We start from the raw sequence: 13,510 nt of genomic DNA, 5'->3' as shown, positions 1-13,510 counted from the left end.
AGTTATGAACAATTCACAGACCTAGATTACTCTACCCCTTTGTTCCTCTCTAGACAGAATGTCAGAATGGAAGCAAAGGGGTTATTATTATAGGCTTAACCTAAATGTGTTCTGATTTACTTTAAAGAAAATCATTTGCAAAGTTTGCTCCTTTAACAAATATCAAATTACTTGAAATTCACCTCCATCTAATCATGACCCATCAGTATATCCACACCACTCCTGAGAATTGCAACTCCAGCTCAAGGAAAACGAATGGTTCTAATTTGCTACTCACACATACGGCTGATCAATGAGCAATCTCACAGTGACTCCTCTTGCTAACAAAATAAACCTTCCTGCACAACTAGTAGAAGGCTTTTCTTGCTCTTACTACCTCTTCCTTCCTTCCTTTCTCCCTTCCTCCCTTCCTCTCTTTCTTTTGTTGGAAAATTTTTCTTCTTCTAGTATCCTGGATCAATAAATAGCCTGAAGTTGTCAACCGGCGAAAAAAAAGTACACACACACACACACACACACAAACATATGTACTAGAATATTTAGCAATCCTTATTATCCTACAGAACTAGAACAGTGTTTCTAATATATCTCATATGGCCTAATTGTTGGAATTAAAATGCTAATTATTTGATACATACATTTTAAAACATATTTTAAGAAAAAATAAGAAGTGAAACATAACTTTGAAGTAGTTTATCCTAGGACACAACACTCATGTCATTAGTTTATATGAACCCTGATGAAAACTGGGCCAGGTAGAGGCATGTAAACTGATGGAGGGGGAAATTATGTGATATTGGCCTTTTAGCATCAGAGATTTTAGAGCTTCCAGGGACCTAGGAGATAATATAGTCAAATTCTCCAATTTTAAGGATAATTGAATTTAACCAAGAGAGGTTAAGGGAATTATATAAAATAAAACAGCTAATTGATGGCAGAGCACAGACTAAAATCGGGGTCACCTATCTCATAAGTCAAGCCTCTTGCTTCTGTAACATATTCTATGTTAATCTAAAACAATGTTAAGGAGATAAACATTATATTATTATTATTATTATTATTATTATTATTATTATTATTATTATTAATTGAAGTTTGCACAAACAACTATTCATGGAGCATTTTACTTTTTAAAAACAAGTTGGCCTTTGTTATTTATTGCTGCTTAACTCTGTGGCAGAAATTACTTTTGGCTGAAATGTTTACTTTCTTGTCTTTGGAAATATTCATGCTTTTCTTTATAAGCTTTCAAAGAATATATAAACACGTGATAGTATTCATTTTATAATAAATTATAATAAAAACTAACTTAAAAAGAGGCATAATTTAACTTCTTAAAATAAGAACAAAGCACTTTCTTTATCATGAAATCATATTATTTCAAAACAGAACATTTTTCTCTCCTACAAAACTTGTTGAGTAAGTGTGGTTTAAAGTAGGGATATTTAGATGGAGAATATGATTTGGTATCCCCCTGAGGTGAGATCAATTTTCAAAGGATTAAGGTTGGAAATCTTCTCAAATGACTTACCTGCTTGCCTGGTTGGCCATGAGAGTCAAGGTGGCACTAAGTCTTACTTTACTTTTCAGCCTGGGTGGGCTTAATCTGTGAACCAGGTAGAGAAATTTTTTAATGTTCTTTTAAAATTTTGCTCTTGGCATGATGGAAAATAAAGAGTGAAATAGCTTTGTGCCAAATACAAATGCCCGTGTGCCTTGCAGAATCTCTGCAGCATCCACCATGTATCAGACTTTCATTTGACCTGCTGTGTGAGAGGATACAAGTGACAGGGGTGTGGGGGAGGGTATAGCTCGTGCTTAGCATGCACGAGGTCCTGGGTTCAATCCCCAGTACCTCCATTTAAAAAAAGTTCAAAAAATAATAATTAGTAAAAATTATATTTTAAAAAAGCAAGTGAAGAGGATGAGCCAAGGGAAGATGACAAAATTGAGAAATAAACCCCATCCCCCTAGTTACTCCCAGCAAGTTTGAAGAGCTATGGTTGCTTTTAGGATCTATTTTACTGTTTGTTGGCCTGGGTGACAACCTTTCTTTTTTTCTATTCTTATATACATGCATCTTTTGCTATTTTTATTGTATCTATATGAGATGATGAATGCTAACCAAACCTATTATAGTAATCTTTTTTTTCTTATTGAAGTATAGTCAATTTACAATGTGTCAACTTCTGATGTACAGCATAACAATTCAGTCATACATATACACACATATATTCATTTTCATATTCTTTATCATTACAGGTTATTACAAGATACTGAATATAGTCCCATGTGCTATAAAGTATAAACTTGTTTATCTATTTTATATATAGTAGTTAGTATCTGCAAATCAACTCCAATCAGAACTGCCTCTCTCAAGTCAGAATTACAAGTTGTGCACATTCACTAAATCTTGAATAGAAACATAAATGTAAATAAAGGAAAAAAATCAGATCATCAGCCTTCGAGAACTATTTTATCTTGTTTCTGAGGATTATTTTAAGCTCTTATGTCAAATGTCCAGGTAATTCTGATACCTGAGTGGATACTAACAAACACAGTCATAAGAAAACTTACAAGCCATTGATTGTTCTTTAGTTTACAACCAGGGCCTACACCTTTAACCTTAACCATGAAAGATACAGGAAGGCCTGGTGGAGTTGGCACAAATCTGTCAACACTCTTCAAAGGTCATGGCCCACTGAAATCCAGTCAGAAAATCATCCTCAGAATCAGGAACGTATACTACCCAAAATGCAAACATTATGATTATAATAACATGCTCCTCATAATTCAACCTTTGTCCTTGATGTGAGATAATATGTTATACCTCACTGAACCCCTTTCAGTTACTAAATTCAATTACTTAGTCTGTTCAGTTGTCACTGTCTTTCTCACCAGTTTATAAGCTTCTTTAAGACAGGTACCATGTCTGTCCTGTTGATAGATATACCCAGAGTATCTCACACTTTAGCTGGCATATTTGGATACTTGACAGAATGACTGAACTAAACAGCTAGGAACTAAAACAAAATATTCAATTAGCTTGGTAAAAGTATATCATAAGATGGATACACAACACAGTCATACTTTATAGCACAGGGAACTATATTCAATATTTTGCAATAACTTATAATGAAAAAGAATATGAAAAGGAATACATATACTCAGTTATATATATACAACTGAATCGCTATGCTGTATACCAGAAACTAACATAACATTGTAAACCGACTATATTTCAGTTAAAAAAGTAACATCATAGTTTATGTCAGTAGGGCCATTACAATTAATTGGAGAACAAGACTGAAAACCAAAGAAAATATCAATCTGTGAAAACAAAGGAAGTACTCAGAGGTAATTTCACATACACCTGCTGCAGATTTTACAGCATTTGAAATCTATGGTTTGTTTTTCGTTTTTGGTGACAAGAAAGGACATAATACTTCTAGATGCTTGCCTCTCTATTAGTTTGTTAATCCAGTTATTTTTGATTGTTTATGGTTAGATAATGGGCCATTTATATTCATTATTATCAGTAATTAATACTATACTCAGCTGAAAAAAATAACAGTATTGAACTAAAAATATTTATTTTTTAGTTCAAATATATTACAGAATTTTGGCTAAAAGAACTTGGTTCTGAGGAACTAGGCAACAAAATAAGATTGTATTGGTAACGACATCCTGGGACATTTAAAAATATCGTTTTCTTTCACCAATATTATTGGCTTTACTTTATTCTTCAAGCTGTTTCACTTATATTGATTGTAAATGAGACTAGATTACAAAGTCCAGTGCTGAAAGATATTTTCCCACACTTCTACCAAGTTAACCATTGTACCAGCTGGTCAGGTTACACCATTATCTCTGAGCATCTGGAAAACTTATACTATTTGGTCCCTAGGCACCAACAAGAACTTCTTTAGGGAATTCTCTGTTTTTCCAGTTCAGATTTTTTTCACCTTAAGAACTATATAATAATCATGAGGCTGAAACTTAAACTCAATTATTTTCCAACAGTATATTATAAACAGTAACAATGATGATTTTCTACATTGTACTTCTGAGGGTTAAGTCTATCTCATTTCAGAAATATGCAGTTTGGTTAAAATAAATAATTAAATACATGCACACATAACTTTTTTCATTATATGCATATATATAAATCCTAGCATTTATAGAATCACAGGTTTCACATTTGAGAATAGTCCACTATTATTTGTCAGGCTTGCTGTTAATGAGATCTTTTGCTGACACACTGATGTAGGAGTAAAAATAACACTGCTATTTCAGACACAGAAGAAGGCTCAAATAACTGAGCAATGGAAATCTCAATTCAACTAAATATTTCGAAATGCTTTTCCAATACTACCTTTGATTTTCTTTAAACTTAGAAATTCATACCAAGGCCAACAGCATGCTAGTAACAGTAGTACATCAGCAGCATTCCTTCATCCCAGCAATTCCTAAAATGTCTTCTATAGGACACTAGTTTCCTAGGATATTAATAGCTGTCACTCACAGTAAATTTTCTGAAATTTCAGATGCTTAGGTAATGGTGGAATGAACAAAGTTGAACAACTAATTTGGCGACTGCAAAACCACTTAGACTGTTAACTCTGAGATCATTAAGTATATGAATGTGGAATGTGAACTTTAGGACAGCAATAGTGTGTGAAAGTTTTCCTACATTTATTTAAATGTTGAACCTTTTCCCCACGGCGTATTGGAAAAACAAGTGTTCCAAAGAACACACTTTGAGAAAAGTTGCTCCCAGCTACACCTGTCCTTACGTGAAAAATACCGAGATCTATTGTAGGCAGTTCTGGGAATGCTGAGAAATTAATTACATATGGTTGGACATTCTCTAAGTAGAATATACGCACCTGTGATTTAATTGTTTGATGGCATTCCCCGCCAAATGTCTGCTAAGTTTCGGCAGGCTCTGTGTCCTGTTCCACTTTCTTCCTTAACTATCAAGAGTCATGTTCAACAAGTAACCGTATGTTTCTTTGATTTCCATATTTCAGGAGCATTGAATTCATTTAATTGCTCGTTCAGTTGACCCCTCCCCAAAAGCCTTGCCCATTTCATTTTATGGGTCACACAAATACCATCCCTGATTCTGCAAAATTTGTTCATATATTTTCTTAAGTTTAAATTAAAAAAATATATATATTTACATGGAATGGAAAACTACATTTACGTAAGTTTTCTTTTCTTCATATAGACTCTAAGAACTCCAAAAGACTTTCAGAGATTATACAAGCATCCATCTATTTAGGGTACTGGCCCATTTTTAACCATTTATATTTTATGTTTTAATTTTAAATTTTCCATTTCCTGGGTGCCTTGAACTTATCCCAGGTGAACCATGAGTGGATGATCCAATTTACAGTTGGCAAATTTGCCTTCAAGGCTTCACAAGCCACTCTCAGTCCACTTGGTTAGGTTGCTGCCTCCTGTGGATTCTGCCTTTCTTTGGGTCAGTAAACAACCCGCTATGCGGGAAGGACCTCTGAAATTCCTAACAATTATTTCTCCCTCTTCCCACAATTAGGGAGTAGAGAGAAGAAAGAGAGGAGAGAAAAGTACACAGTTCTGCTTAGACTGTCACTTTGCATCAGTCTGAGAGGGAGCACATATTCCCGGCCTGAAAGGGGCTGCCGAGAAGAATTAAGCACGGGGCTGAGAGTGAACCTGGGAAACATTCCAGCTCTTCCCACGTCAGGTCTTCGCTGTGTGATCTCCAACATAACAGAAATCAATCAATAAACCTTTACACTGGGATATGTGGTCATTCATTTTAAAGCTGTGTACACGTGCTAAGTACTGTACTCACACATTACATGCACCACAAGATGCTCAAAAGACAAATTTTAAGTGCATGTGATAAACAGGGTGATCAGGTGAGTTCTTTTCTAAACACAGCCTCTTCTGAGAGCAGTAGGGGGCGCTATTTATAATTATATTGAGACAACTGTTGTGATTTGGAATTCTCCTAGGCAAAGACAGATGTAGAAAATACCTAACAAAGATTAAATTAAAATATTTCAAATGTCTTACTAATTATAATGGCTTTCTACTATTATTAGGTAATATTGCAAAGTACAGTATACACTGGGGGCTAAGTTCCCTATTAACTGTAGGGGTGTTCATCTATATTTCAAGTAGATATTTTGATAACTTTAGAGGTTTCACCTCAAAACTGAAGTGATTATATCATTTTTTTTACTTATAATTGAGACCAAAGAAGAATTTCTATGAGAATAAAAACAGCTCTATCATTATTCTGTTCTGTTTTTTTTTCTTATATTTGCATCAAAAATGTACTTACAAACATATTTTACAGTCTCCATTTTGTTAGTTTAATTAATACCAGGAAACATAATAGTTAATACAATTTATAAATCCACTTACCAAGAAAAGGTAACAGACACTATATATTTGTTCCCTTTGTGGAACTTCAATTCTTACGTCAGGCTACCAGACATTAATGACATGAGACAGTCTGACATTTGGGCAAAATAAAGGCACCAGTGTTAATACAATATTAAATATATGCGAAGCTTAATTTACTATTTACTTTTAAAACAACATTAACGTAAATAATAGATACATTCATTCTGAACTCCAATCTTCCATACTCCTCGGGATGTACACACTTAACCTTAGAGCTGGTTATCCAGACCAGTGTTTCTCCAACTGTCATGTACATACAACTAGCTGAAATTCTGGAGAAAATGCAGATTCCCATTTAGTTGGTCTGAAGTGCAGCTCGTGATTCTGCATTTCTACCAGCTTTTTAACAGTTGTTGATCTAAGGACCACACTTTAAGTAACAAGAACCCGAGACCAGTTCTATTTAGTATACTAACCATTGCCACGTGTGGCTATTGAGCATTTAAAGTATGGTTAACCTAAGCTGAGACTTACTGTAAATGTAAAATAAAGCCCAGATTCCAAAAGCAGTACAGGAAAAGTATGTAAAATATTTCATTAATTATTTTATTTATTTTATTTTTAATTTTTAAATAAATTTATTTTTTATATTATTTGATTATTTTATTTTGGCATGGGGCAGGTATTAGGTTTATTTACTTTTAGAGGAGGTACTGGGGATTGAACCCAGGACCTCATGCCTTCTAAGCATGTGCTCTACCACTTGAGCTATACCCTCTCCCCCAATTATTTTAATATTGATGAAATGTCCAAATAATCATTTTGATCCTTATGACATTAAATTTAATTTAATGTAGAGTGGGGATGAATTAATAATTTTAACATGACTACTAGAAAATTTATAGTTATTTGTGTGGCTCACACTGCAATTCCATTAGATGCTGTTGCTCAAGGTCATAGAATACTGTCCTGATTATGTAAAGTGGTAGTGGAAACATTCACTATGCGCCTCAATTAATTTTTCCAGATTTGCCTTCTGCCATTCCCCATTCCGAGGTCTAAGTTTCAGAAATATGATGTTACTTGAAATTCACTGAATATTTATTCTTTATTTGTTTATTCAGTAAATATTCATTGAATGTCTACACTACACCAGGTAACACTAGTAGGTAACGGCAGTGTAGCAGGGAAAAGGACAGATGTGGCTAAGCTTCCTGAAACGTATCTCTAACTCTTCTAATCTCATAAAAAGAAGAATTCCTTTTATTCCTTACATCCCTCTCTTTTCTGAAGGTACATGCTGGCTCCTTAATCTGCATTTCTGTACTGTTTTGTATGTATTTCACAAAAAGCATTTCCTTATATTATGCTTAATATGTGTTGTATTAACTATATGTTTTCCACATCTATGTTATTCATTGACTCTTTGATAGCATGATTGAAACACCTTTAAAAGTAAAATTTCCAGCACATAGTAGGCACTTGCTAAACCAATTTTTGAGTGGACTAATTCTTTCACAAATAAGATGGGAAAACAAATTTAAACATCAGTCACTTCCACAATCTAACTTAATTTTAAAAATCAATGATTATTTTAATTTGATTGCCACTTGGCATGGTTCTTCCCAGCCCTGTTTCTGTTATTATAAATATCTTATGCAGTAATGTACTATTGAGCTCAGCAGATTTAGAACCAATTCAGCAAAATTTGAGCCATACTTGATGATCTTATTTGACTTTAAGCAATTCATTTAGTCTTCCTGAATAAGGATCTCCTCATTAGTAAAATGGATTTTTAATTACCACTGCATGCTTTTGTTGAAAACATTGAAAGATTCAATTCATGAAACAGTGCCCAGTTTATAGCAGTCCCTCAAAAAATATGAGATCTGACTAGCTAAGTCTTAGTCATTTTATTTCCTTTTTAGTAACTAAATAATAAAATAATGTTTGGTGGATAAAGCATTAGACCACTTACCCATTCTGAGTATAATGTATGGTTTTACATTTACCTAAATGTGCTACTTCAGCAAGTAGTTTCATTTCCCTCTATCTTAATTATTTTAAGAATAAAATGAGGGTTTTAGACAAAATGACATTTTTCATTGTCTCAATGTCAATGAGATGATGATGAAAAACAATCAGGAAAAACAATGGCTTTTTAATCCTTTCCCTTCTTTTTTTTCTTCTCTCTATCTGATTTCAGTCCAGAAGTCATTGCACAAGCATGACTAACAATAGATTAAAATTTAATCTATTTTACAGATCCTATGGACATTAAAAGGATAATAAAAAAAATACTATGAACAACTCTATGCCCATAAATTCTGTAATCTAGATGAAATGGACCAATTCATTGACAGATACAATTTACCAAAACTCATACAAGAAGAAATAGACAGTATGAATAGGCCCATATTAAAGAAATGAAATTAATAATTAGTAACATTCAAAAGCAGAAAGAGCAGATGCAGGTGGGTTCACTCGTGAATTCTACCAAATATATAGAGAAGAAATTATACCAATTCCCTATAATCTTTTTCAAAGTATAGAAGCAGAGGGAATACTTCCTAAGGCATATTCTATGAGGCCAGTATTTCCCTAATATCAAAATCAAAGACATTACAAGATAAGAAAACTATAGACCAATATTTCAAATAAATATAGATGTAAAAATCCTTAACAAAATATCCACAAATCAAATCCAACAAAGTCTGAAATAAATTACACTCCACAATCAAGTGAAATTTATCCCAGGTATGCAAGGCTGGTTCAACATTTCAAAATCAATTAATGCAATCAGTCATATCAACAGGCTAAAGAATTAAAAAATAGCCTGATAATGTCAATATACGCTGAAAAAGCATCTGACAAAATCCAACATCCACTCATGATAAAAACATTCATTAAATTAGGGGAAAAGGAGACCTGCCTCAACTTGATAAAGAATATCTACAGAAAACCTACAGCTGACCTCATGCTTAATACTGAAAAATTCAAAGCCTTGTCTAGGTAAAAAATCCAAAAGAAAAACCAAAAAAAAAAAAAAACACCCCTGAAACTAATAAGTTATTATAGCAAGGCCGAAGGATACAAAATTAAAATACAAAAATCAGTTGCTTTCTTTTATAGCAATGAACAAACGGAATTTGAAATTAAACACAATACCATTTACATTAGCACCCCAAAATGAAATACTTAAATACAAGTCTAACAAAATATGTATAATATCTACATGAGGAAAATGACAAAAGTCTGATGAATAAAATCAAAGAAGTAAATAAATCGAGAAATATTCCATGTTTATGGAAAGGTAGACTCAATAGCGTCAAGATGTCAGTTGATAATATAAATTCAATGCAATCCCAATCAAAATCCTGGCAAGCTATTTTATTGATATTGGCAAAGTGATTCTAAAGTTTATGGAGAGAGGCCAAAATATTAAAGGATAATAACAAAATTGAAGGTCTGGGTCTGACCCCACCTGACCTCAAGATTGCAGTTTTAAAGCTACAGTAATCAGTACAGTGAGGTTTTAGTGAAAGAATAGACAAATAGATCAGTGGAACAGAATATAAAGCCTTGAAATAGACCGCCCACCCCACAGATACAGTCAACCTATCTTTGACAAAGGAGGAAAGGCATACCATGGAGAAAAGATAGTCTTTTCAACAAATGGTGCTGGAACAACTGAACTGAACATAAATGTAAAAAAATGAACCTAGACAGAGATCTTGCACTCTTCACAAAAATTAACTCAAAATAGACTTACAGGGACTTAAATGTAAAATTCAAAGTATAAAACTCCTGAAAATTAACATAGGAGAAAACCTGGATGACCTTGAGTATAGTGATGACTTTTTAGATAAAACACTAAGTCAGGATCCATGTGAGTAAACTATGGACTCTGGGTGATTATAACATGTCAATACAGGCTCATCGATTGTAACAAGCCTCACTCTGGTGGGGAAATGTCAACAATGGGGCAGGCTATGTGTGTACCAGGGTAGGTGGTACATTAGAAATCTCTGTACCTTACCCTCAATTTTGCTGTGAATCTAAAACGTCTCTAAAAAATGTCTTAAAAATTTTTTGGATCTGTTAGTATTAAGTCATAGTTTAATATATAGATATAAATATAGTTACAGATATAGATGTAAATTTGTTTATGTGCACGCATATTTTGTGTATGTGTTCCAGCTCTGTTCACTGAGAAGGCCTGTGAGTAGCAAAACCACAACAACAAGAAGCACATCTAGTACTCACATCTTGGTTTCTATGAAGTATTTTACTCAGAAAGAAACCAGGGTTCCTTGAAGAAGTGACTAATTTCTGGGCTAGAGCAGAGAAACTCCAAGATGATTCTAGAACTCTGTGTCATGCTGGATAGTAACAGAGTACTCAAAGAATGATTTAGACATGTCAAAATGACATGTCTGCCGACCAACTCTGGACAATTACAGTAATGATTAAAACACACTGAATAAAAATGGAATTCATTAGCTTGCACTGATATAAACAGATGAATAACTGAACTGGGAGAAGATAAATCTCCCCTTACCATAGAATGTCAACTAATAAATGCACTGGGATAAATGAAATTAGAAAATAATCAACAAAGTAATAATACAGGTAAGAAATATCAACAGTTTCTAAAAATTAATGAAGTGGGAAGAGGAACAGGATGTTTACTCAGTCTCAAAATATTTCCTGACAAAATATTCACAATTTACAAAGAAAATAAAAAGGAAACGTAACTTTGTAGTGGAGAAACTGACAATGACCACCTTAATCAAGTTACTAAAGTTAACAGCACTGTAATGAGACACAAATAATGCAAACTGACAGGCTGCAGTGAGGACACAGCCCCATTCCTGTGCACTCCTGCCCAAAATTCAGAGCCTCGTAGGTGTATTCCTTTGACAGGACTTTGAAGAAACACTGGAAAATTCCACACTGAGGGACATTCTACAAAATAAATGCCTAGTAATCTTCAAAAATGCAAAGACTGTGAAAGTCAAGGAAAGACTGAAGAACCGCTCTTATTGAAGGAAAGGAGAGTGATAGGACCACTGAGCTCAAGGGACCACGCTGGATTGGATTCTGTTGTGCTAACTGCCTGAGTAGCTGGCAAAACTGAATGCTGGTGAAGGACATGTGGGAGTTCTTTTTTCCATTCTTGAAATTTTTTGGTAAGCTTGAAAACTTTCCAAATAAAATCAGTTTTAATAAAAACGATGAAAGCAAAATAAAGCAGAACAAAGATTTTTTTTATACAAAACAATTGAAGATAAATAAAACCTTTTTTTGCAGTTAGTCAAACATATCATAATTTGAAGTCAGAGTGCTCACAGGGGATGTGTGATATTGGTCTGCCGCCTGTATGTTCTTTGTGGTTATATTTTCCTCATATAATCTGAAAATATATGTGTGTGTGTATATATATACATATATGTAGGTGAATTACTGAATCGCATTGCAAATCAATACACTTCAATAAAAAATAAAATTAAAAAAATAGGGACAGCCTGGGAAGACTGCTGAGCATGATCCATTGCTGGCCCTGGGAGTCACATGGCAGCTGTGTGAAAGGCAGTGGTCCCTAAAGGAAGAACACTTGCATTCCTATACAGTAACAGTTGTGCTCTCTCTCTCTTTTAAAAAAATAAATTAAAATAAACTACCACAATGAAATAAATTTTGAAAATAGAGAATTCAATTATATAAATAAAGTAGTAAAATTATGTATTTTATTTGATAAATTAATATGGATTTGTTAATCTTAAAAGATTGTGTGTGTGTGTGTGTGTGTGTGTGTGTGTGTGTGTGTGTGTGTGTATCATGGGTTATAATGGGTAGCTTGGCTCGCAAACCTACATAATCTTCCAAACCTTAAATCTTTGTTCTCAGAACACCCAAGAATATACCATTATAGAATCAGTATTTCAATACACACATGCTGATCATTTCCATGACACATGCAAATATAGATACATGCATGCATTAAGCTGTGTGCTGGTATTTCTAACTGAATGTATCAAGCTGAATCTGATTAGAACTAAGCTCATCTTTCTTACCAATTTTTCTATTTTAACTACTAGTTTGCTTTTAATTGAAGTATAGTCAGTTACAATGTGCCAATTTCTGGTATACAGCATAATTATATATATATACATCAATCCATATACTCGTTTTCATATTCTTTTTCATTAAAGGCTACTACAAGATACTGAATTTATTAACTACCACTTTTAATGTCATACACCATCTTTCCAGGCTTCAAATCCCAGAAAAGACTTAAAATAATCTGTTAATTCATTCCTAGTACTCTAATTTACTAAATAAAAGGTAAAAAGGTCTGAAAGAAAGGCAATATCAATGAAAATGTAATTATAGAAAAAATATAATACCTTAGAGAAGAATGTAGAAAATTTGGCAACTCATTGGGTATGGCTGAAAACTATTACTATTCTAGATTGGGAAAGAAAATTAATGCTAAATTCCATACTAAATATTCAAATGAGAGGGTTATGATTAATATTGTTTCTGAAAATGAGCATTATTTTCCTTTTTAAAATCCAGATAGTTGCATTATAGAAGGAAGTCAGATAGCTGATTTATAGTAAAGTCTAAATTTAAGAGAATTGAGCACCTACATTCTCTTCTAAAGTAAATGCTAAGTGTACCTATCTCTGAGTAGGTGTCTATATTAAACTGCTGGCTGACACTGGTTAGTACAAACAGCAAAGGGATCATTTATTAAGGAAATATTCAGCCTGGTTCTCCTGAGTGTCAGAGGCTAGCTTCTCATACCATTCTCTAAGTGCTGCATTCTTCTTTCTTTCAAATGTTATAATTCAGGAACTATCTGAAAGTTAGACTTTGAGATACTGAAACATAGAGCAGCAGATGCAGCCCTTAAATCTACCCTTGTTGACAATATCACCACCTAAGAGCATTAGACTTTACCTACAAAATTTCAGCGTGAGAGCAGACAAAGTGAGGTAGACTGGCAACCTGAGGATGAAAAATGTTTCATTTCCTCACACTCATCAAAACTAAAAAGACTCCTGACCTTCAACTCGAGCACCCTGTTCCGCAAAGA

General features: G+C 33.6%; 1 protein-coding gene and 1 non-coding gene across 5 annotated transcripts in view; both read right to left on the bottom strand.

Annotated features, from left to right (window-relative positions):
• SEMA3A (semaphorin 3A) overlaps nt 1-13,510 on the bottom strand; it is a 434,105-nt gene that overhangs the window by 254,434 nt on the left and 166,161 nt on the right. The gene's annotated exons all lie outside the window — the stretch shown is intronic.
• On the bottom strand, nt 7,111-7,183 carry TRNAS-AGA. Its single transcript has one exon. It is a non-coding gene; the product is annotated as a tRNA-Ser (tRNA).

The sequence above is a fragment of the Camelus ferus genome, chromosome 7 (genome assembly GCF_009834535.1).
Source record: "Camelus ferus isolate YT-003-E chromosome 7, BCGSAC_Cfer_1.0, whole genome shotgun sequence".
NCBI lineage: Eukaryota > Metazoa > Chordata > Mammalia > Artiodactyla > Camelidae > Camelus > Camelus ferus.
Note: the sequence above shows the minus strand (reverse complement) of the source record. Positions and strands in the feature narration are given on the sequence as shown.